Source organism: Macaca mulatta, chromosome 13 (assembly GCF_049350105.2).
Source record: "Macaca mulatta isolate MMU2019108-1 chromosome 13, T2T-MMU8v2.0, whole genome shotgun sequence".
In the NCBI taxonomy this organism is placed as follows: Eukaryota; Metazoa; Chordata; class Mammalia; order Primates; family Cercopithecidae; genus Macaca; species Macaca mulatta.
The window spans coordinates 85,330,142-85,353,464 of record NC_133418.1 but is presented as its reverse complement, the minus strand read 5'-3'; the positions used below and the strand labels follow the sequence as shown (position 1 = coordinate 85,353,464).

General features: G+C 41.1%; 1 long non-coding RNA gene across 2 annotated transcripts in view; it reads left to right on the top strand.

Annotated features, from left to right (window-relative positions):
- Positions 1 to 23,323, top strand: part of LOC114671733 (uncharacterized) — a 120,297-nt gene that overhangs the window by 58,472 nt on the left and 38,502 nt on the right. Inside the window, exon 4 of one of the 2 annotated variants that reach the window (XR_013402841.1) lies at positions 16,884 to 19,774. The exons of the other annotated variant lie outside the window; for it this stretch is intronic. This is a non-coding gene — a long non-coding RNA (uncharacterized LOC114671733). Of the gene's footprint in view, positions 1 to 16,883; positions 19,775 to 23,323 lie in introns of those variants that run through there. 2 annotated transcript variants of the gene reach the window in all.

The following is a 23,323-nucleotide window of genomic DNA, read 5'->3' as shown; positions in this document are numbered from 1 at the left end:
GGCCGGGCGCGGTGGCTCATGCCTGTAATCCCAGCACTTTGGGAGGCCAAGGTGGGCGGATCATGAGGTTAAGAGATCGAGACCATTCTGACTAACATGGTGAAAACCCATCTCTACTAAAAGCCCAAAAATTAGCTGGGCGTGGTGGCGCGTGCCTGTAATCCTAGCCACTCAGGAGGCTGAGGCAGATTAATTGCTTGAACCCGGGAGGCGGAGGTTGTAGTGAGCCAAGGTCGTGCCACTGTACTCCAGCCTGGCGACAGAGTGAGACTCAGTCTCAAAAGAAAAAAATTATATCAATATTAATGTCCTGATTTCTATTGATATATAATAGTTTTACATATTTTTGGGGCACATGTGATATTTTGACATATGTATACAATGTGTAATGATCAAATCAGGGTAATTGGGATATCCATCACTTCATTTATCTTTCTTTGTGTTGGGAACATTACAATGTTTTTCTTTTAGCTTTTTTGAGATATACAATAAATTATTGTTAACTATAATTTCCCTAGTATACTATTGAATGCTATAACGTATTTTTTCTATCTGACTTCATTTTTGTGCGCTTAACTGGGTTCTCTTGTTCCCCTCTCCCCACTTCCTTTCTCAACTTCTCATAACCACAGTTTTACTCTCTATCTCCATGAGATCCAGTTTTTAGCTCCCACATGTGAATGAGAACAGGCAATATTTGTCTTTCTGTGCCTGGCTTATTTCCCATAACATAAGATCCTCCAGTTCCATCCATGTTGCTGCAAATGACAAGATCTCATTCTTTTTTAATGGCTGAATAACATTCCATTGTGTATATACACCACATTTTCTTTTTCTATTCATCCATTGATGGACACAAAGGCTGATTCTATATCTTTGCTATTGTGAATAGTGCTGCAATAATCATGAGTGTACAGATGTTTCTTTGATATACTGATTTATTTTTTAAAAATATGTATCCAGCAGTCAAATTACTGTATCATATGTTCTATTTTTAATTTTTTGAGGAACCTTCATACCATTTTCCATAACGACTATACTAATTTGCATTCCCACTCACAATGTATGAGCATTCCCCTTTCTCCACACACTTGCCAGCATCTGTTTTTTTTGTTTTTGTTTTTGTTTTTTTTTGTTTTTTAGTAATAGCCATCCTTTTTTTTTTTTTTTTTGAGACAGAGTCTCGCTCTGTCCCCCAGGCTGGAGTGCAGTGGTGCGATCTCGGCTCACTGCAAGCTCCGACCTTCCGGATTCACGCCATTCTCCTGCCTCAGCCTCCTGAGTAGCTGGGACTACAGGCTCCCGCCACCGCGCCTGGCTAATTTTTTTTGTGTGTGTTTTTAGTAGAGACGGGGTTTCACCATGATCTCGATCTCCTGACCTTGTGATTCGCCCGCCTCGGCCTCCCAAAGTGCTGGGATTACAGGCGTGAGCCACGGCACTCGGCCAGTAATAGCCATTCTAATTGGGATAAGATGATATCTCACTGTGGTTTTGATTTACATTTCCCTGATGATTAACGGTGTTGGGCATTTTTTCATATACCTGTTGGCTATTTGTATGTCTTCTTATTTTTCACTTTAAAAATTTTTTTTTCCTTTTTTTTGTCTTAGTTCATTTTCTGTTGCTTATAACACCGTTTGTATGTCTTCTTTTGAGAAATGTTTGACCATTTTAAAATCAGAGTATCTGTTTTTGCATTTTGCTATTGATTTGTTTGAGTGCCTTAAATATTCTGGTTATTAACCTTTTATAGGAGAGATTGTTTGCAAATATTTTCTCCATTCTGTGGGTTGTCTTTTCACTTTGTTGACTGTTTCCTTTGCTGTGGCAGAAACTTTTTAGCTTGATATAATCCCGTTTGTCTATTTTTGCTTTAGTTGCCTGTGCTTTTGAGGTCTTATGCAAAAAATCTTTGCCCAGCCCAATGTCCTGGAGCATTTCTCCAATGTTTTCTTCTAGTAGTTTTATAGTTTCAGGTCTTACATTTTAGCCTTTAATCCATTTTGAGTTGACTTGTATACATGGCGAAAGATGGGGATCTAGCTTCATTCTTTTGCATGTGCCTTTCAGTTTTCCCAGCACCATTTATTAAAGAGACTGTCCTTTCCCCAAGGGATGTTCTTGACACCTTTGTTGAAAATGAGTTGGCTGCAAGTGTGTGGATTTATTCTGGGGTCTCTATTCTGTTTCATTGGTCTATTTCCTCATTTTCCCTTTTTCAGTTTTTCATAGCCCGATGTAGTAAATAGAGCATGAAAAATGATCCTCACTTTAGAGGTGAAAAAATCAAAAGGCAGAAATGATAAATAAATCACTTACACTCACATAATTGGTTGTTGCCATGGAAAGAGCCAGAACTCTTGCCTTCTGACTTCTTGGCTGTTGCTGCACTATGGTGCTCATGAATAAATTTACCTCATATAGAGTGTTGTAGAGATGGAAGCAAGAGTAATATGATTGCCATAGAGATCAGTATAGGAAAGGATGCCAATTTCATGATAGAGGGGAATGACTCAGAGAAAGCCTTTGGTTCACCTCTGAGGACAAGGCCTATTAGCATAGATATATCCGATGTTCATGCAGGGGACATATTCCCACTAAAATTTGAATTTAAAAATCTCCAGGTCTTTCACAAGTAACCAAATAGCATCACATTTCGAGGGCAGAAGACAATAACAGCCATCATCAGGAACATCTGTGGAATGCTCAATCTGGACCAGGTGCTGCATTAAGAGCTTTGTATCCATCATGTCCTTTAATAACCACCCTGTAAGGAAGGTACTAGGACTGTCCTTGTTTTACAGCTGAGGAAATCGAAGCTTAAGTGGTTTGTCGAGGTCTTAAAACTAATAAACCACAGAGCTGAGAATGAACCCGAGCAGCCTGTCCCCAAAGCCCATGTGTTTCCACGACATTATTTCCAGCTCCTGCATATCAACTGTAATGTCTGTGAGGCAGAGGAATGGGGGTGGACCTGACCCTGAAGATTGAGATCAGTGGTTAGATGGCGTCTGAGAAGGCAGACTCCAGAGGGGCAGCCTCAGTAAAAGGAGCCTGGAACCCACCAAGGCTTTTCTCCTGCGGCCTCTCCTGCAGTGCTGTGTCTCAAGAGACAAATCTGTTGGTAAAGAGCAGCCGAGTGTCAAGGAACAAAGCATGATTTTCTCACCTCTGTTTCCCTCTTGTTGTTCAGAAGTTTATTTCTGCTTGTCGGTTCCTTTTCAGAAGTGATTTTCTAGATCTTGATGTGGTTGCCAGTAGAATTAGGTGTCCATCTTCCTGAATTTTTAGCATGTTTTCTAACTTTAGAAGACTGCTTCTGAAGAGACAAATAAAATATTCCTTAGACATGGATGTGCAGAGGCTTCTCTCAGTGGAGTATGCTTTCTGTTCATCCCCACATCCTGCCTCAGTTCCTAAAGCATAGGTGAGAAGTGAAGCCAGCTGTTCTCCTGAGAACCCATCATTTGTTCTCTGGGGACCTGATTCATTCCTTGTGACTCTCAAAAATGCTATGCAGCAGCCCTTTGAAATGAAATGCTTTTCTATTGAACCAGAAAATAATCACATCCTCCCATTTACTCTTTAGGGTACAAATTGATCTGACTTGATTTGTCAGAGAGCCAGAACTGCAGGCAAATAGACGCCAGAGAAATCAACCGATCTTTTAAGCCAGCAGTAATTGTTCCTCCTGTCGGCTGGCTAAATGAGTTGTATCTGGAGGAGATGCTCAGAATGAATCAGAATGCTCGAGGTGACAGAAACACAGAGCATTCCAAAGTGGGCTGTAACAGAGTGTTTCTTCATGTCTTACAAGGGTTTGGTTTCATGTTTTTTCCCCTTTCCCTCTTATTCTGTCTCCTGGGGCTAGTGTTATCTGGCAGAGACCAAGCTGATGCATGTATATAATAGCAAGGAATAGTAGTTTGTGTGGAGATGAGGGAAGGTGAGTATTAGCATTTAACCCTAGAATATACTTACCTGTGTCTCAGTCACTAAACCCGGGAAGTTCCTATAGAATAGGCACCACCAAAGAGGCAGTAAAATCCCTTTGCTGGCGAGCTGTCCATCTTTTTTTTTTTTTTTTTTTTCTTTTTTTTAGACAGAGTCTCACTCTGTTGCCTAGGTTGGAGTACAGTCGCACCCTCCCAAGTAGCTGGGATTACAGGCATGTCCTACCACGCCCAGCTAATTTGTGTATTTTTAGTAGAGATGGAGTTTCACCATGTTGGCCAGGCTGGTCTCAAACTCCTGACCAGTGATCCTCCTGCCTCGGCCTCCCAAAGTGGTGGGATTACAGGTGTGAGTCACTGTGCCTGGCCCCATTGTTTTTAAATTAAAAAAAAAAAAATGAAATAGTTTGAACATACAAGAAAACTGCAAAATATAATTTACACTCATGTACTGACTACCCAGAGTCATATTAGCATTGGTTCTCTTTTTTTTCTTCCTTTTTCCCTCTCTCGCTCTTTTCTTCCCTCCCTTCCTTCTTTTGAAACAAAATGTTGCAGTATAGCTAAATCTCCATTCTTTTATCACATTGTTTTATTTATTTATCTTCCTTTCCAGAGGGAGCTGATATCATAAGGTTAGAATTTGTCTTTCTTGTTCATTAAAATTACCTTATATATATGCAGAAATAATATGCAGCACTCTTTGGGGGTAGGTTTTTAATATTAACCTATGTGGTATATTTTATATGTATTCTTTTACAACTTTTTTACATTTTTTGTTGGGATTTATCCATGCTGATACTAATAGGTCTAGTACATTTGTTTTAACTGCTGCATTGAATTGCTTTATATGACTAACCTCAACTTTATTTAACTTTACTCTGTTATGAACATGTTTTTTCCTACTATAAACAATGCTGCAATACTTGTGAGATCTCTTCAGGCCCAGGTGTAAGGTTTTTTTCTACAGGGTATATATTTAAGAGCGGAATTGCTGGGTTACAAGATTGGCTTTTCTTCAACTTTACTAGCTATTATCAAATTGTTAAACTGTGCACTTAAAAATAGTTTATACAGCATCCCCCTAAAGGATAGACCAAAAAGGAATAAGATGTAGGAATCGAATAGCAAAAAGATGTAACAAAAAAACTAGTTCAGTAAAGCACATTATGTTTGTTTTCTGTAACCTGGTCCATGATCTTTCTGGTTGTATTTCCTTTCTTGAAACAAGACTCTAATGCAATCTGTATCCTACGTGAGGTAAAATAGTGCCTGAACTACCATCTCTATACTATTCCACCATAAATAGACAAGGCAAGTAGCTGGGTAAAAGCTCCTAAGTTATCCTTCTGAGCTCCAGACTTTCATTCCATAACTTTATCTTCAGACTTTGTTGCAATATGTGCCCAGGTTGGGAAACTAGCTTCATTTTGTAATCACCCATAAAATCTGAAGAAAACCAGGTCTTAAAGGTGGAATGTACCAATCCCCTGGAGGATATCAGAGTATCTGGTGCAGGTCACAGAAACCTCTGACCATCAGAAATAGAAATGAAAAAAGATCTTTATTTCATGGTGTAACCAGCTTGTGAGTACACATTTGGACACACTCATTTTGATGCTTCCATTTACAGTGGTTCTAAACCCTATAGGCTTATGCTAAACTTCCACCACCTTCCCCTCAGAGGCATCCCCCCAGTTATTTCAAGGGGGTCCCCAAGGTGTTGGCTCATCACATGTGCTGAGAAACACGTTTGCTTGTGTGATGCCTTGGCTTCTTTGTCAGGGGACTGTACCCTGGGTTGGCCCTCAGTGAGAATGGGACTCCATTAGGCACATCCATATTCTTCCCTTCTTAGGAAGCCAGAGCTATCCGTATGCATGGCAGGGTTGGGATAGGGTGAGAAGGGGAGCAGGACCTTTTCTCTAGCTCTCCTCTCGGGCTCTAAAGCAGCACACATGTACCCAGCTTTGCTCAAAGCCTCCCTTCTGCTTCTGCACAATTCCTCATGTTTTTGAGATTCAAAATTATTTTTTTGCCACAGGGTTGGAGTCGGGGTGGGGAAAATGTTACTCCATTCTCGCTATTGTCACCCTATTTCCTGTCTCTCCTCCTAGGCACTGTGTCTCAGTACTCTCCCAACTTGGTCCCCAGGCAGTGAGCGCTTCATGGCCAGGGAGAGATAGGACTGAACCCTTGTACCTTCAAACATATCTAAATCCCTGTTGCAGTTCAGGTGAGACAGCCTGCTAAATAGAGTCACTAAAGACACAAAGAGGCCCTTTGGGGGACATTCATTATTTTCCTCCCATGGCAGATCAGCAACAAAAGCACATGAAGACACCAGCCTTGTTTTGAATGGAGAACAGATCTGTGCATGTAAAGAAGAAATAGCTTGTTTGGGGCTAAATCAAACCTCTGAACATTTCTTTTTTTCTTTTTTTTTTTTGACAGAGTTTCACTGTGTCACCCAAGCTGGAGTGCAGTGGTACAATCTTGGCTCACTGCAACCTCTGCCTCCCTGGCTCAAGTGATTCTCCCACCTCAGCCTTCTGAGTAGCTGGGATTACAGGCATGTGCCACCATGCCCGGCTGATTTTTTGGTATTTTAGTAGAGATGAGGTTTCACCATGTTGCCCGGGGTGGTCTCGAATTCCTGAGCTCAGGCAGTCTGCCCACCTTGTCCTCCCAAAATGCTGGGATTACAGGTGTGAGCCACTGTGTGCCCAGCCCTCTGAACATTTCTTAAAACATGGAATCATGGCTGGACGTGGTGGCTCACGCTTGTAATCCCAACACTTTGGGAGGCCAAAGCAGGAGGATTGCTGAGCCCAGGAGTTCAAGATCAGCTTGGGCAATACAGCGAAACCTTGTCTCTACAAAATAATAACAAAAAAAGTAGCCAGGCATGGTGGTGCACACTTGCAATCCCAGCTACTTGGGAGACTGAGGCAGGAGACTTGCTTGAACCTGGGAGGTCAGGACTGTAGTGAACCATGATTGTACCACTGCACTCCAGCCTGGGCAATATAGTGAGACTTCATCCCAAAACAGAAAACAAAAACACACAGGATCACGTTTGGAGAGATCTTAGGTGTTATCTAGTTCACCATCCTGTCTATCTTGATTATCTACTGTTTTGTTACAAACCACCCTGAAATTTAATGACTTAATAGTGATTCATTGTTTTTCACAGTTCTGTGGGTTGGCTGAATGGTTCCTCTGCTGTTTTCACCTGGGCTGACTTATGTGGCTGTGTTGAATTGGAGCTTCCAGGATGGCCTCATTCATAGGTGTGGCAGATGGTATTGACTGTTGGCTGGGGTGCCTTGGTTCTCCTCTTAGCCTCTTATCCTCTGGAAGGCTTCCTTACATGGTGAGTCTCAGGGCAGCACTTAAAGAGGATGGAAGCTGCAAGGCCTTTGGAACTCATACAACCACATTCTTGTCACATTCAATTGGTCAAAACAAGTCAGAAGGCTGGCCCAGAGTCAAGATGGAGAAATAGACTCCACTTCTTGATGGGAGTTGTTGCAAAATATTGTGGCCACTCAATCCCAGCTATAGCATCTCTGATGGTTGTTCTAATTAAATAAGGCTAGTGAAGGGCTTCTTTCTCTTTCTTGAGACAACTTGTTTCATGTAGACCACCCACAGTCTTTCCTTTTGGATGAACACCTCTTTGGTTCAAAATAAGCATCAGGGTCTCACGCATCCTTATTCATTACTGGGGATATGAAACCTGGAGGAGATGAAAAGGAAATTGTACCTTTAGGACACATGCATGGAATAACTTATTTTTGTCTAAGTTACACTTGAGCTAGATGTGCCTGCTGGGGAGGTACCCTTGTTCTGGCTAAGCTGGGCCAGTGTAGAGCTGAGGGGCAATAAAACAAATGAGCTGATTGCACCTGTCTCTGGCGTAGATTTTAAGGGAGAAAGAGAAAGGGGGTCCTTGAGATTTCTGTGCTATTCAGCCTAGTTCACTAAAGCAGGAGAACAGAGAAATTAGTTGGAGAGGAAGCCCTGGTCCAGAATAAAGGGTGCCCAGGGCTAAAAATCTCAGGAAATTTTGTGTTGTCGTAAGTATCTGGATGGCATGCAGATCCAGGGGAAGCAAGAGGATGCAAACATACTTTTGGTTTAGTGCTCTGTTACTCACAGTGTGTTCATTGGGTCACCAGGAGAATCTTGGGCCCACTGCATTTTAATAAGATCACCAAATAACTCATCTGCTCATTAAAATTTGAGACGCACTGACTTAGACAGCCTTCCCCCAGTGAGAGGACTCAGGTAAATCTGGCCTTAGTTCCAAAAAAGAACTAGGTTTGGTACCATTCAAGGTTTTCCGGGAACAGAGAGGACCCAGCCTTACTGTCTGTAGGTACCTACAAACCGTGGCCCTTTTTTCTAAGCAGGGCTTTTAAGCTTTTTTTTTTTTTTTTTTTTTTACAGTTTTAGTGAGATATAATTCACATACCATGCAATTCACTATTTAAAAGTGTACAATTCAATGGTTTTAAAAAAATATTCACAGATATGTATAACCACCACAGTCAACTTTAGAACATTTTCATTATCTCGAGAAGAAATCCCATATTCTTTAGCTATCACCTACCTCCCCACTCTCCTATCCCTAATCTCCCCAGTTTTTAGTAGCCATTAATCTACTTTCTGTCTCCATATATTTCCCTAATCAGGACGTTCATGTGAATGGAATCATATAGTATGTGGTTCTTAACCATTTTCTTTGGGTAATGGACACCCATTGAAACTCCTGGAAGCCATAAACCTGCTCCCCAGAACACACATGACGAGTATATTCACCCAAAATTTCATGAATACTCTGAATGCTTAGTTTAGAGAGCTGAGCCTAGATTAAGAACTCATGCCCTGTGGCCAGTCAAAGCAGATAGTTGTAAGTGGGTCCAGATCTAATTGGAGCAACATTGACAGGGATGGGACTGCACAGGGATAGGTCGTACAAGGTCATCATCACTCCAAGGTGGAAAGTGACTAAAGCAAAGGACAGGCACCAAGTGTTTACAGAGCTAAAGGAACTGTGTTTGTAACACATAGTTTGCCAAGGAGGGGGAGATGGTGAACAGATGTGTCATTTGCAATTATTCCTAAAGATGTTAATTATGCAAATGGATCTCTGATTAGGGTTCTAAAAAAAGAACACTATATATTACAGGGTGTTGGATGTGTACAATCAAGCATGCTTGCTGACTGTTCCTCCAGGTAGTCACTGTTCGTGCCAGACTTACCACCTGCAGCTCCTGTTTTCAACGTGAACTGGAAAGGGGTTCTGAGGGCACTTTCCAACTACAGAATATTAAAGTTGGAAAGTGATATCTGAGATCATGGAGTACAGCTCTGTCTCTGTTCAGAGGCAGGAACTGAGATCCAGATAAATTATGTGACTTGTCACTAGCAGAGCAAGGATAAGAGCCTATGTCTTTTATATCATCGATTCCCTTTCCCTTGCCTTATTGCTTCAAACAGGACATAAGTCAACTCTCAATTTTCTAGTCAGGGTCTATCTTAAATCTATGTGGAGCGGAGGCCAAGGGAATGATGTGAACAAAATATTTCTCTCACCTACTCAGCAAGTGCATGTGAGTATGTATGTTTGTAGGGGAAGGAAGAGGGGGAGTAAGTGACTGGGATAACGCAAAGACTATATTTTATTTATTTATTTATTTATTTATTTATTTATTTATTTATTTGTTTATTTTTGAGATAGAGTCTCGCTCTGTCGCCCAGGCTAAAGTGCAATGGCGTGATCTTGGCTCACTACAACCTCCACCTCCCAGGTTCAAGCAATTCTCCTACCTCAGCCTCCTGAGTAGCTGGGATTACGGGTGCCTGCCACCAAGCCCAGCTGATTTTTGTATTTTTAGTACAGATAGGGTTTCACCATGTTGGCCAGCGTGGTCTTGAACTCCTGACCTCAGGTGATCCTCCCGCCTTGGCCTCCCAAAGTGCTGGGATTGCAGGTGTGAGCCACTGCGCCTGGCCAAAATTTTAGACCATGCTATTGGTCATCTGTGACTATTGAAATTAAATTTAATAAAAATGAAATAAAATTTAAAAATCAGTTCCTCAGTTGCAGTCACATTTCAAATGCGCAGTAGCTACTTGTGGCTAGTGGCTATCATATTGGATCATACAGAACATTTTCATCACTGTAAAGTCCTATTAGACAGGGATTTCTAGAATTTAGAGCCAGATTTTCTGAGTCTGAATCCCAGTCCCAGCACTTATGGTAAAAGCTTGCCTGAGTTATTTAATGTTCCCAAGCCTCAGTTTCTTCATCTGTAAAATGGTATCTGCCTCAGTGGTTTGCTATGAAAATTATGAATGTAAATAAGAAAACATGTATCCAGCTCTTAGCAAAAGAACCTTATGCTTACTAAGCACTAAATAAATGATCGTCAGTAAGTAGCCTAGCTTCATGCTTAGACTGTGCAGTTGGCCGGGCATGGTGGCTCATGCCTGTAATCCCAGCACTTTGGGAGGGTGAGGCAGGTGGATCACTTGAGGTCAGGAGTTTGAGACCAGCCTGGTCAACATGGCAAAAGCCCATCTCTACTAAAAATACAAAAATTAACTGGGCGTGGTAGTGCACACCTATAATCCCTGCTACTCGGGAGACTGAGGCTGCAGAATAGGTTGAACCTGGGAGACAGAGGTTGCAGTGAGTCGAGATTGTGCCACTGCATTCCAGCCTGGGTGACAGGGTGAGACTCCATCTCAAAAAAAAAAAAAAAAAAAAAAGAAAAAGAAAGAAAGACAAAAGACCGTGCAGTTTCTTCTAATTGGAATGATGCAACTTTTTCTCTGGAAGAGTAAGAAGTTACTTGCCCGGGGCACTGGGACTCCAGGAAGGCTAAGTCATGGTTGGGTTACAGTGGAAGGAGGCTGGGGCCATGGGGAAGGAGGTGGGAAGAGACTGGGGTGGAGGGAGGATGATCAGAGTCCTGGAGACCAAGAAGATAAAGTGGCCTGAGTTGTGAGAAGTGACAGAGAGCTGTGAAGATCACTCTATCTCACAAGTTTGTCAAGAGCCGGCCAGACAAATGCCTGTGTGGTGAAGACCTCAGTCTATCAGTCTGCGTTGCCCTGGAGAACGCCTCACCGCCTCAAGTCCACTGTATTAACTGCTTGTCTGCTTGTCCACCAGAGGGAGGCAAGGGGAAGGAGAGAAAGGAATCTTAAAAGCTCAGCTGGTTCTTTGTTGGCAACTCTGGTCAAGGTTTGCTGGGAGGGAAGCTGAAGTTCCTGATGAGATGAGACTGCCTTTCACACAAGCTCCCAGGTCTCAGCTGTGTTTTCCTGGAACCCGTTACCTCAGTAGAGAGGACCCTTCCAAAATGCTGTGTGTTCTTAAAAGAGTCATACTTCATGGCCTCTCAGGGGGGCTAGGACAATTTTCACACCTGGCTAAAAGCTGTGCCAGCCCTCAGCAACCCCAAAGCCCAGGTTCACACGCACAGAACACAGAGGGTGCGAGTGGAGAGTGGTGGCCGTCACCCCGGTGATTTAGCCGCATGACTGGCTGCTCTGCAGCGTCATTTGCTCTGCCAGGGCTCATAAAGCATTGTGTGCGGCATTGGGAGGAGATATTTAAAAAACCATTCGGCTGGGCGCGGTGGCTCACGCCTGTAATCCCAGCACTTTGGGAGGCAGAGGTGGGCGGATCACGAGGTCAGGAGATCAAGACCATCCTGGCTAACACGGTGAAACCCCGTCTCTACTAAAAATACAAAAAATTAGCTGGGCGTGGTGGCGGCCGCCTGTAGTCCCAGCTACTCGGGAGGCTGAGGCAGGATAATGGCGTGAACCCGGGAGGCGGAGCTTGTGGTGAGCAGAGATTGTGCCACTGCACTCCAGCCTGGGCGACAGAGCGAGACTCTGTCTCCAAAAACACAAAACAAAACAAAAAATCATTCATTTTGCCCTTAGGAAAATTTTCAAGTAATTCCGGAGCTACTGAGCCAAGGGACAAAGGGAGCTTAGTGTGATAGAGGGGAAAGAATACTACAAATGGAAATGTATTTTTTAAAAAAATAGAGACAGGGTCTTGCTCTGTTGCCCAGGCTGGAGTGCAATGGCACAATCATAGCTCGCTGCAGCCTTGAACTCCTGGGTTCAACTCATCCTCCCACCTCATTCTCCTGAGTACCTAGGATTATAGGAAAGTGCCACTGTGCCCAGCTAATTTAAAAAAAATTTTTTTTTTATAGAGATGGTGGGGCCGGGGGTATCCCTATGTTGCTCAGGCTCGTCTTGAATTCCTGGCCTCAAGCAAGCCTTTCACCTCAGCCTCCCAAAGTGCTGGGATTACAGACATGACTGTGCTCGGTCTGGAAATATATTATATTCCTTAGTCTGTCATTAATTAGCAGTGTGACTTTGGGGCAGTTGCTGCAATTTTTTGGTCTCCTCATTCTCATAAGGGATAAATTTAAGCTGATGGACTAGGGGATTTTAATGTTTTCCTCCATTTCTAGAATTCTGAGATTGCAGTTCCCATGTAGGGAAGTGATTATGCCACAGAGGAAGATTCTTTCATTAGAGTTGTCAAATGAAAGTGTAAGATGACCAGTTTAATTGGATTTGAGGAAAACAGTAATTTTTTTTAGTGTGAGTATATCCCATGCAATATTAGGGATATGCTTACACTACAAGATGATTTGTTGTTTATGTGAGATCCAAATTTAACTGAGCATTCTGTATTTTTTCTGGCAACCCCTGCCTTCCACCAAACATGTCTGCCCCACAGACATTCCTGCTTCTCTCCATCTTCTCACTGGCATGTCCTGATAGAAAGGAGCTGACTAATCTGGTTGGCCAGAATTTGTAACATTCCTTGGCCGCATTTGATTGACAGGGAGAACTGTGTCTACGGCAGAGCACTTGGCTTCCCCATTGAGCTTTACTGCCTGGACACAGGAACCATGTGCTCTTTTTCCCCTCCCTCTGTCTTGGGAGAGCCCCCAGAACATGGATACCCACGGGAAAGACGTGGGAACTCCTGCCTTTGTCCTGACCCTGCGGCCCTCATTCATTCCAATGGTCAAGTGAATGGACTTGCAGTTAGCTCCGCAGGCCCATTGATCATAGGCATGCCAGAACGCTTAGGTCCCAAGGCAGAGATTTGGAATGGGAGCAGAGGCACCATTTATCCTAACATTGAATCTTGTATTCTCTAGTGTAGCTTATACCAGTGAACACTGGATTTGGAGGCTTATAGGATGTTTGCTGGCCTAGTCATAAACTGACTTTTGGTTCCCGCTGGGCTGGTGGATTTCCATGTTTTCCCATTTGACCTAGAAGGGAAGAGCTTTGATACTTAGGTCCCAAGCCTCTTATATTATTGCTTTCTCTACAAATCAGACTCATTGGCCCATCTTGATTCAGCCTCACTGATTGCAAAAAATAAAAAGAAAAAGTGGATGGCATGTGAAATCATTAGAATGAATGGAGTAGGAGGACGGGATCAACTATAGGTCATCTTGGGACGACCTCTTACTTTTAGGAATGATCTTATAGCTTTATGTTGTAAATAACTGCTTGCTGTAAGAAAAATGATGGGGGGAGACTTAGTCTTATTATGCAGCATTTCCAGTTACAGACTTTAACAATGAGATGCTTATCAGAAGATACTGCTGGAGATCTTTTGCCAGTGGATGCTATCATCATAGTCACTGGGATTTTCATAGCTCAGGCCCTTATTTCTTGCCTGGACCTTGGCTGCATGCAGCATTGTAACTCCATGCCTCCTGTACTTGGCTTTCCTAAACGCAGAACTGATTATGACTAAAAGCTTTACCCTTTCCTACAGAAGCAAGTCCAGACCCCATAGCATGGCACAAAAGCATTCCCAGGCTGCTTTGACATTTCCCACATTGCCACTTTTCTCCCACTACCAGACTCCCAGCTCCTGGGCACACTACGTATTCCCAGATAACCTTTAAGTGATCACCCAAATATTCTCCTTCATATTTCCAAGACCTTGTTCATGCTGGTCCTTTTGTTTCTAATGCCCTACCTCTTGTCTTTCTGGCAAACATTTTCTTTTCTTTTCTTTTCTTTTTTTGAGACGGAGTTTCACTCTTTTTGCCCAGGCTGGAGTACAATAGCGTGATCATGGCTCACCGCAAACTCCGCCTCCCGGGTTCCAGCGATTCTCCTGCCTCAGCCTTCTGAGTAGCTGGGATTACAGGCGTGCAACACCATGCCTGGCTAAGTTTTGTATTTTTAGTAAAGATGGGGTTTCTCCATGCTGGTCAGGCTGGTCTCGAACTCCCAACCTCAGACGATCCATCCACCTTGGCCTCCTAAAGTGTTGGGAGTTACAGGCGTGAGCTACCGCGCCAGCCAAACATTTTCTTTTGAGTGTTAATTCAAGTGTCAGCTCTCCAAAGACTTGTTGAATTCCTCTCTCCCTGGCAGAATTCCTGTCCCCCTCCTCTGTGTGCTCAGACTCCACCATCTTGCATGGTGATGATTGGGCCAGGTATCTATTTCTCCCATGGGTCTAAGAGCTCCCTGAGGGCAAACAGCTTGTCTCATTCATGTTTGCATCTCCTCTTCAATATCACAGGCTTCTCCTTTTCCTCTATCACAGACCCTGGCACAGCAGGGTCATTCAATAAGTGATTGTTGCATAAATGAAGACCTCAGAATATGGTCCAGATATCTCATATTTAAGTTGTTTTAATTGGGTGGTGTGTGTGAATTGTCAGACCAAATAAATCTTCAGGGTGGAAATGATTGAATTGAAATATTAGTGTAGGAACATACTGCAGCTCATAAAAACCAAATAGATACTGTAATTTAAAGAGTAGGATATTAAATCTTTATCTCAAAGCACAAATCAGAATAGTGCCACAGCATGAAACATTTGTAATAGGCTAACATTAGCATTTAGTATTAGCACGCAGTAATCCTTCCTTCTTTGGAGTAGAGAATGCCTTTTTGGTATCAAACAACATCTCATCAACATATGCATTATGATTTATGGGAGGGATTCTTTTTCCTTGTTATGTAAAATTCTTCGGATCAGCAAAATATCTCTGTTGGCAAGTACTTTGTGAGAGGCTGTGAGACTGATCACAGGGATAAAAAGTATTTGTTTGGTACTTTGCCTAAATGAAATCTGGAGTGACAGCTCTTCTAACATTTTATTTCCTTCAATACACATTGGGCATAAATGCAGCTCTCAAAGTCTAAGGACCTTAAAGGCAAAACCACAAAGCTGGAAGCACTCTAGTGAAGGAGCACTAGACTTGGAGTCAAGATTTTAGTCCCAATTTTGTTACTAACCAGCTGTGTGATCCTGAGGAAGTCCCATAACCTCTGAGAGCCTCTGGTTTCTCCATCTTTACTTCGAGTGTTGTAGTGTATGATCTCTGAAGGTATTTGCTCCATCACTTTGATTCCACATGCTCGTCTGCAGAGACAGATTTACTGTGACTTTCATGAAGCGGAAGCTTCAGGCCTCTTTACTTGCTCAGCTCCTTCCAAAAGCCCCGCGAGAGGCCCCATCAATGGCTTTTACATGGTCACATATTTTTGCAAAGTTTCAAAAGTAAGATTTTTTTACTGAAATTGGTTAAGACATCTGTCTCTTTTTACTCCCTCCTCCTCATTACAAATCTTCAGGTGCAGGTGGGCCTGAAAGTGACAGCAGGCATTTTTGGAACAGAGTTGGGGCTATGTCGATTTTGGAAGGGAAACTGAGTTGGGGATGTGTTGATTTGGGGTTGGTGGGTATATCTTTTGTAGTTTATAGCTACTCTGTATACAGTTACACTGTTACTAGCCATCCTAGTATAGGTATGGCTTCCAGGAATACTTCTACCGCCCACTGTGCAGGTTCCCCCAGCACTGTGGCATGAAGGTGCAGGGTATTATGGGAGTAGGTACTTGTCCTACAATACCTGGCACTAGAAGCATGTGGGGAGTGGAAAAGAAACAAGATTTGAAATGGACAGAGCCAGAAGCAAAGCTGTGGAAAATTCTCCCAATCATCAGACATACAAAATTGGTAAATGGATGACTCAGTTCACAATGATAACTAAACAAAATGAAAATATTCTTCTGTCAGGAATATATGCAGTAATGCAACATGCACAATTATGAACACATTCTTAATTTTTTTGATGGTAATTGCTCAGAATAGAATCCACCAGAATTCTTGTGTTTGTAAGGACAAAAATCTTTAATAATATGATGAAAAGTCAGTCTGTGTGTGCTGTTTCAGGTTTTATGTATCTCAAAATGTCTTAGTATATTTGATGCATCTTCTCTTGACAAATTCTGGTGGTTTTAGATGAAATGGCATGCAATTTTGACACAATGAAACAGGAACTCCTGAAGAAACAAGGGTTCTAGAGACAGAACTCCCATGTTCATCAGTATGGTAGCAATAGATGTAGTATAAGGGTAATTTGATCCTACTATGATGTAGCTCAATATATTTGTATTATATTGTATAATATAATTGTATACAATATATTATATTTGCAATTTTAAAATGTGTCTCTTTTCTTTTTTTTTTTTTTTTTTGAGACGGAGTCTCACTCTGTCACCCAGGCTGGAGTGCAGTGGTGCGATCTCGGCTCACTGCAACCTCTGCCACCTGGGTTTAAGTGATTCTTCTGCCTCAGCATCCCATGTAGCTGGGATTACAGGTGCCTGCCACCACGCCTGGCTAATCTTTATAGTTTTCGTAGAGACAGGGATTCACAATGTTGGTCAGGCTAGTCTTGAACTCCTGACCTCATGATCCACCCACCTCAGCCTCCCAAAGTGCTGGGATTATAGGCGTGAGCCACCGCGCCCGGCCTAAAATGTGTTTTACTTGTTCTTGTTTGTGCCTTAATTTCAGATGAATTTTGTTTTTATTTTCAGAGTGGTTGATCATACTATAAAACTTAAATGTGAAGGGAAGGCTGGAACATACTGGAAACTGAAGACCTGACAAAAAGAAGGAACTTTTAGGGACAAGCAGAAACTTCAAAATGTTGAGAACTCTCTTGTATCATAATAGAAGATAAAAACTCTGATGGTCACACTCATAAAGACAACAAACAAACAAAAACCCAGAATCACAAAAGCAAAGAAAATGTAGGTAAAACAATAACAGAAGAGGTAAAGAAATTTATGTGAATTAGGACACTCTGGGGCACGGAACAGAAGAGGAGAAGAAACATGAGAGTAATGCTCTGCACAAGGATGTCTGAGTGTCCTTGATTCCAAGGGCATTTAAAATTAGCCACTGGATGAGAACCATGAAATGCCATTACTCTTGCAGCTCCCATGAAAGACACTGGATGGAGCTTATCCTGACTGGACCAAACTCTAAAAAATTTTACATGATATTATAATGAGTTGAAAGTTGAACAAAAAAACAACGCTTTTCTAGATTACCAAGAATAAAACACAAATTTCTGGCTGACTGAATTAATTCTCATCTCTCTATAGAAAGATCATATAATTTTTTTTTTTATCATGCAAAGAGATAGCTAAAAACTTAGGAAAATATAGAAGTGTGTTAGGCAGCTCATGAGTAAATGGGTTTTTTCCTTTTTTCCTCTGGCATTTTGTGATGTTTGCGGTACTTTTCGGCTTTTAAAAATTCGTATTTAATCAGGATTTATTACTTCATTGTAAGTAAATATTAAATTTATACTCAATCTTTGTAATTTTGTATATTTTTTGGTAAAAAGAACTCCCCAGATTATATAAGCTTTAGGCCCCACAAAATCTAGACCTGTTGCTGTATCCTTCTAGAGCAGTGTTTCTCAAACTTCAATGTGCATTTGAATCTCCTGGGGCTCCTGTTAAAATATAGCTTCTGAGATGATGCATTTCTAACAAACTCCCAGGGCTGACACTGCCCATCTGGGGATCACACTTTGAGAATCAAAGCTCTAGAACAATGGTTCTTACCTGGCTGTGCATTGGGATCACTTATAGTGCTTTTGGAAAATACATTGTGTCCAGGTCCCACCCCGTTCTCAGTAGGCTTGGAATGGGGTCCTACACTTTTTTTTTTAACTCCACAGTTCGGGAAAGAAGAACTTTCATATATTGTTGGTGGGAGTACAAATTGATACAGCCAATTTTCAGCTTGATTTGGCAATATCTTCCTTGGAGAAATCAAAGGCAGTTGGCAAGGCAATCTGAAAAAGGCATTTACTGATTCCCAACCCATGGTCACAAAGCAGATATAGAAGAATGGGCTTTGGCTGAAATATATGATGGGCACAGGTATATTCTCTATAATCTAGTAGTTCCACTTCTAAAAATGTATCCTAGTAGCATTATACATATCAAGACTATATATAAAGTTGTTCAATTCCATATTACTTATTGTAGGGGAAGACTGAAAGCAGTCTACATGCCCATCAATGGATTATTCAAATTATGGAACACTTTTCCAATGACATAACAATAGCTAATCTTAGTTAAGCAATTATTATGTTATGTAAGGTAGACATTGTTCTACCTTATTTATAAGTATTAACTAAATTAGTTCTTATAACTATCATATTTCCATTTTACAAATGGCCTAATTTATATTATTGGCATGGGAAGATGTCCAAGGATATAATAAGCAAAAAGCAAGTAGCAGAACATTATGTATGATATATTATGCATCACCATTATAATACACTAAAAGGTAATTCACTTGAATCTGATGCGCACTCCCCAGTAGGTAACAGCTGATCTAGTATAAAAATGAAAGAACATTCTGTTACCTCAAACAAGCTGTCTTCATGCAATTTAGTTGACTGGTAGCACTTTCAGAAGAAGACAGAGTAAAAATGGTTGGGTCAATTTGGTGGTGTAGAGTATTCTATCGATCAGTGGTCAAAAGAGTAGTCATTCTGAGTGATCTTTAACATTAGGGTTGATGGAAGAAATGACCCGTAGATGTCCCTACATCTCATTTCTCTTAGGACACACATTTGGGAGAAATCGTCCAGTGCACTTTGTCCAGGCCTTTCACTTGTACCAACTACTTTGCATTATGCTGTTTTCACTTGAGTGGTTGTGCCTTCTAGTCCACAGCAAAGTTTTTTTTTTAATGTATATTTTTTCCCAACACTTTATTATGGGAATTTTCAAACACACAGAAAAGATAAAAGAAATTTACAGAGAATACTCATGTATCTATCAGTTAGATTCTACAGTTAACATTTCACTATACTAGTTTTTTTTGCGTATCTATTTATCTCCCTGTGCATCCATTGATCCACTTCATCTTTAGGATGCATTTCAAAGCAAGTTGCTGACATCAGTACACTTCCGCCTCAATACTTTAGTATGTGCATCAATAACCCTAGTTTAATATTTGTTTATTCTTTTTCTTTCCTTTTGAAGTAAAATTTATACACAAGGAAATGCACATATCTTAAACTTCCATCAAGAAAGAACATTACCATACCTGAGAGTATCCTCATGCTCCTCCGCTGGGGTGCTCCCTGCCTCTCCACACCAATCCCCCCAGGTAACAACTGTTCTGATATCCCCCTTACCATACATACCTGCTCTAGAACATCATATAAATGGAATGATACAATATGTCTTTTGTATAAGCTTTATTCCACTCAGCATAATGTTTTTGCCATTCACCCACATTATTGATCATATTAGTACCTTGCTCCTTCTTATTATTGAGTAGTATTAGATTGTATAAACATAGCAGAGTCTATTTTCCTATTTTGATGGATATGTTGGCTTGTTCTGATTTTTGCTTATTATGAATAAAACTTCTGAGTATTCTTGTACAAGTATTTTTATGGGCATACATTTTCATTTCTCTTGGCAAAATACCTAGGAATGGAATTGCTGGGTCATAGGGTATACTTTTAGGTTTGTAAGAAACTGTCAGATCTCTTCCCAAAGTGGTTGTAACATTTTACACTCCTACTAACAGTGCATGGGAAGCCAGTTTCTCTACATCCTCTCCAACATTTGGTGCTGTCAATCTTTAGCCATTTTTATGGTTGTGTAGTGTTATCTCATTGCAGTTTTAATTTGCAGATCCCTGAATGTGTGTAGGTGTATATATGTGTGTATTATATAATATATATTATTGTTTCTTTCATTTATTTTGAAGTAATTTCAAAGTTTCCAGAATAATACCAAGAACTCCTGTACTCCCTTCACCAGATTATCCAATTGTAATGTTTTATTGCATTTGCTCCATTGCCCATTCTCTCTCTACTTATACCTGCGTTCGTGTTTTTCTGAACCGTTAGAGATGAAGGTGAAAAAAGATGCGTTATCACCACCCTCCCATTCTAGTATGCATTTTCCCCAAATAAAGACATTTTTCTATAGAATCAGCATATGATCCTTCATATCAGGTTATCAACAGTAGTATAATACTGTCCAGTCTACAGACCCCATTCAAATTGTGCCAATGAGCCCCCAAATCTCTGCTTTTTCTTTGTGTTCCAGGATATTATCCATGAGCCTATGTTTCATTTAATTGTCATGTTTCTTTGAATTCCTTCAGACTGCTACAGCTTCTGTGTCTATGCCTGTCTTCCATGTGCTTGACAGCTTTGAAGAGTACAGGTCCTTCATTCAGTTGAATGACCTCCAAGCTGGGTCCACCAGATGTTTCATCATGGTTTTACTGAGGTTATACATTCTGGGCAGTAATTCTACAGAAATGCTGCTTTGTTTTTCTCAGTGCCTCACACCCAGTGGCACATGGCACCTCTTCCATCACCACTGGTGATGCTCACCTCGATTGCTTGACCATGTTTTCTGCCAGCTCCCTCCTCCTTAGATTCAACATTTTGCCTTTTGCAACTTATTTGTGTTTTGTGGGAACATATTTTCATTTCTGAAATTAGTCAATATCCTGTTCCTTATCAAACTTCCAACTCTGGTCTTAGCATCCATTGACTGAATCAACTGCCTTTATGTAAGTTTCCACATGATGAGTGTCTATTTCCATCACTGGTTCTATTTTTATGAGTTGGTATTTTACTATAAGAAATAGCATATTATTTTCCATGCTTAAACTACTGCCAATTTGACCCTTTCAAGCTGGTTCTTGTGTCCTTTTGACATATCCCTGTTGTTCATTGAGCATTTCCTTATTTTCTGGCATAAGAAGATGTTCCAAGTGCAACTTGTATATTACCTGTTTCAGCCCTGGAATCAGTCATTTTTCTAAGGATCCTTGGTTTCTTTTAATAAAGGATACTATTTAGAAGCCAAGATCTGGCTAATCAGTATGTTAATTGCTGCTGGGGTATCATGGCTTTTAGGCCTATTCAGTGCACAGAGCTAGGAAAAAAACAAATTTTTCATGTCTGTCTAGTTACATATGTATGTATTTATACAGCTATATGATTTCTATATCAATCTCTGTGTATGTTATACATACATATAATAAAAGCATAAGTCCATACCAATACCCCTATTTTGATCCAACCCCTCAGGATTATTTTCTAGATTTCCCCTTCTAGTATTTATAAATATCAACTTTAGTAATGAGGATTTGGCTCCTACTATCTTCAATATAGTTACTTATTTACTTAATCTCCCAACTACATTGCTGTCTCTTCTGCCCACCACCTCCACATCTTACCTCCTTCCTAACCTAGGTCTCACTGGCTCCTGCCCTGCATCCTTGGTTTTTGAGTTGCCTGTCCATGCCTCATCACAGCTCTCTAACCCCCTCACCTCCTTGTGATTTCAGCTACTGTGCTGACTTTTCCACACTGGGAAGGAAAATGAAGGGACAATGTAGCAGGTTTCAGTGGTAAAACAAACAAACAACAAAAAATTGAACAAAACCAACCCTTCATATCCATTTGGGGTAGTTCTGTTTCCCAGCTCCCATTCTTGAATTTTTTTTTTTTTTCAAAGAAAAGCACTCAGACTTTAAAAAAACACACACACAAAAACCCCCCAAAACACGGGAAAGATCAAGTGTAGTAAGTTACAATTTTATTTAAGGTCCCCAGTAAAAAGGCTTTTTAAAAAGGTTATCAGAATTATAACCTATTCCTGCTGTGCAATCTGCTGAACCCCATCACAACTCTGCCCAGCAGGAGCTAATGCTACACTATCAAGTGAACATGCTTATGGCCTGCAAAGGGGTTAATTAACAATAAGGAGTTTTAGCAGAAGCCTCCATTTGCACAAGTGTTGGCTGTCCTTTGATGGGCACAGTGGGTGAGGATCCCAGCCACCCGCACCAGTCCTGTAACCTTGTTGTTCACAAGGCCTCAGCTGTGGCAAGCCTGCAGGCACCAACGTCAAGTTTTCAGCATGAACTGGAGCTTCATGGGGGCTTTCTCATCAGAGCCTTTGCCTATTGCCTTAGGGGAGAAGCACTGCAATCATTAGTTTCGCGTTCCTTAAATCAGAGAAATGATCTGGCTTTTGGAAACAATCTAACAGCACTTTCTGGAAATTGGGGATGGTAGACACACCGTGAGAGCACCAGGCAGCTCTTTCATTTCTTGCTTGGCATTGACTCACTCCCCTCACTGCATTCCCTGCACTAACCAGAAAGCACAAATTCTTGGCTTAGCATAGATGAGATTGCACAGATCTGGGGCACCCTTGAGGTCTGCCTTTTTCTCTGGTCACACACTCCCCAGTCACCAGGGAACTCACTTAATCATCTTTGAAATAAACCTCATTTGCAGGTGTAAGGTGGCCCATGACCTATGATAGGGAAGTAAATTTGCCTCAATACATGTGCTAGCTCTGATTGTGAGTGGAAGCCTGAGAAAGCTGTGTGGGAAAGGACTTTGAAGCCTCATCTGGGCATGATAGGGAAGAGTGCTGTAATTGATTAGTGGTATCTGCCATGAGCATGGAAGGGAGGATTGGGACAACGTACAACACATTTGCCATCCCTATCCTAGGATTTAACTCCATCTTCCAGCAGAAGATTACTAAGGCAGTTTTGCCTGAGATATTTAGTAATTATCTTAATTTCAAGGCTGTCTGGTGATATCTCATGTTTGTTATCCTCACTTATATCACTAAGATTTTGGCACTTGTGTGTTCCCTGACTAATGATAAGAAAAGAAAGTGAGATAAATGAATATTTATTAAGCACCTACTAATTGTCAGTTATTCTTTTAGGAGCTTTAAAAAATGTATCTCATCAAATATTCAAAATAAACCTATAAAATCAGAATACTACTCCTCTTTTTAAAAAAGAAATGAAGGCTCAGAGAAGTAAAATATTTGCTTAAACCATAATAGAAAATTTCAAATCCAAGGATAATACTCATTCTGATATACTTGGGCAGTGGGTCTCAATCTTGGGAAGATTAAAAAAAATTTTAAAGTACAGATGA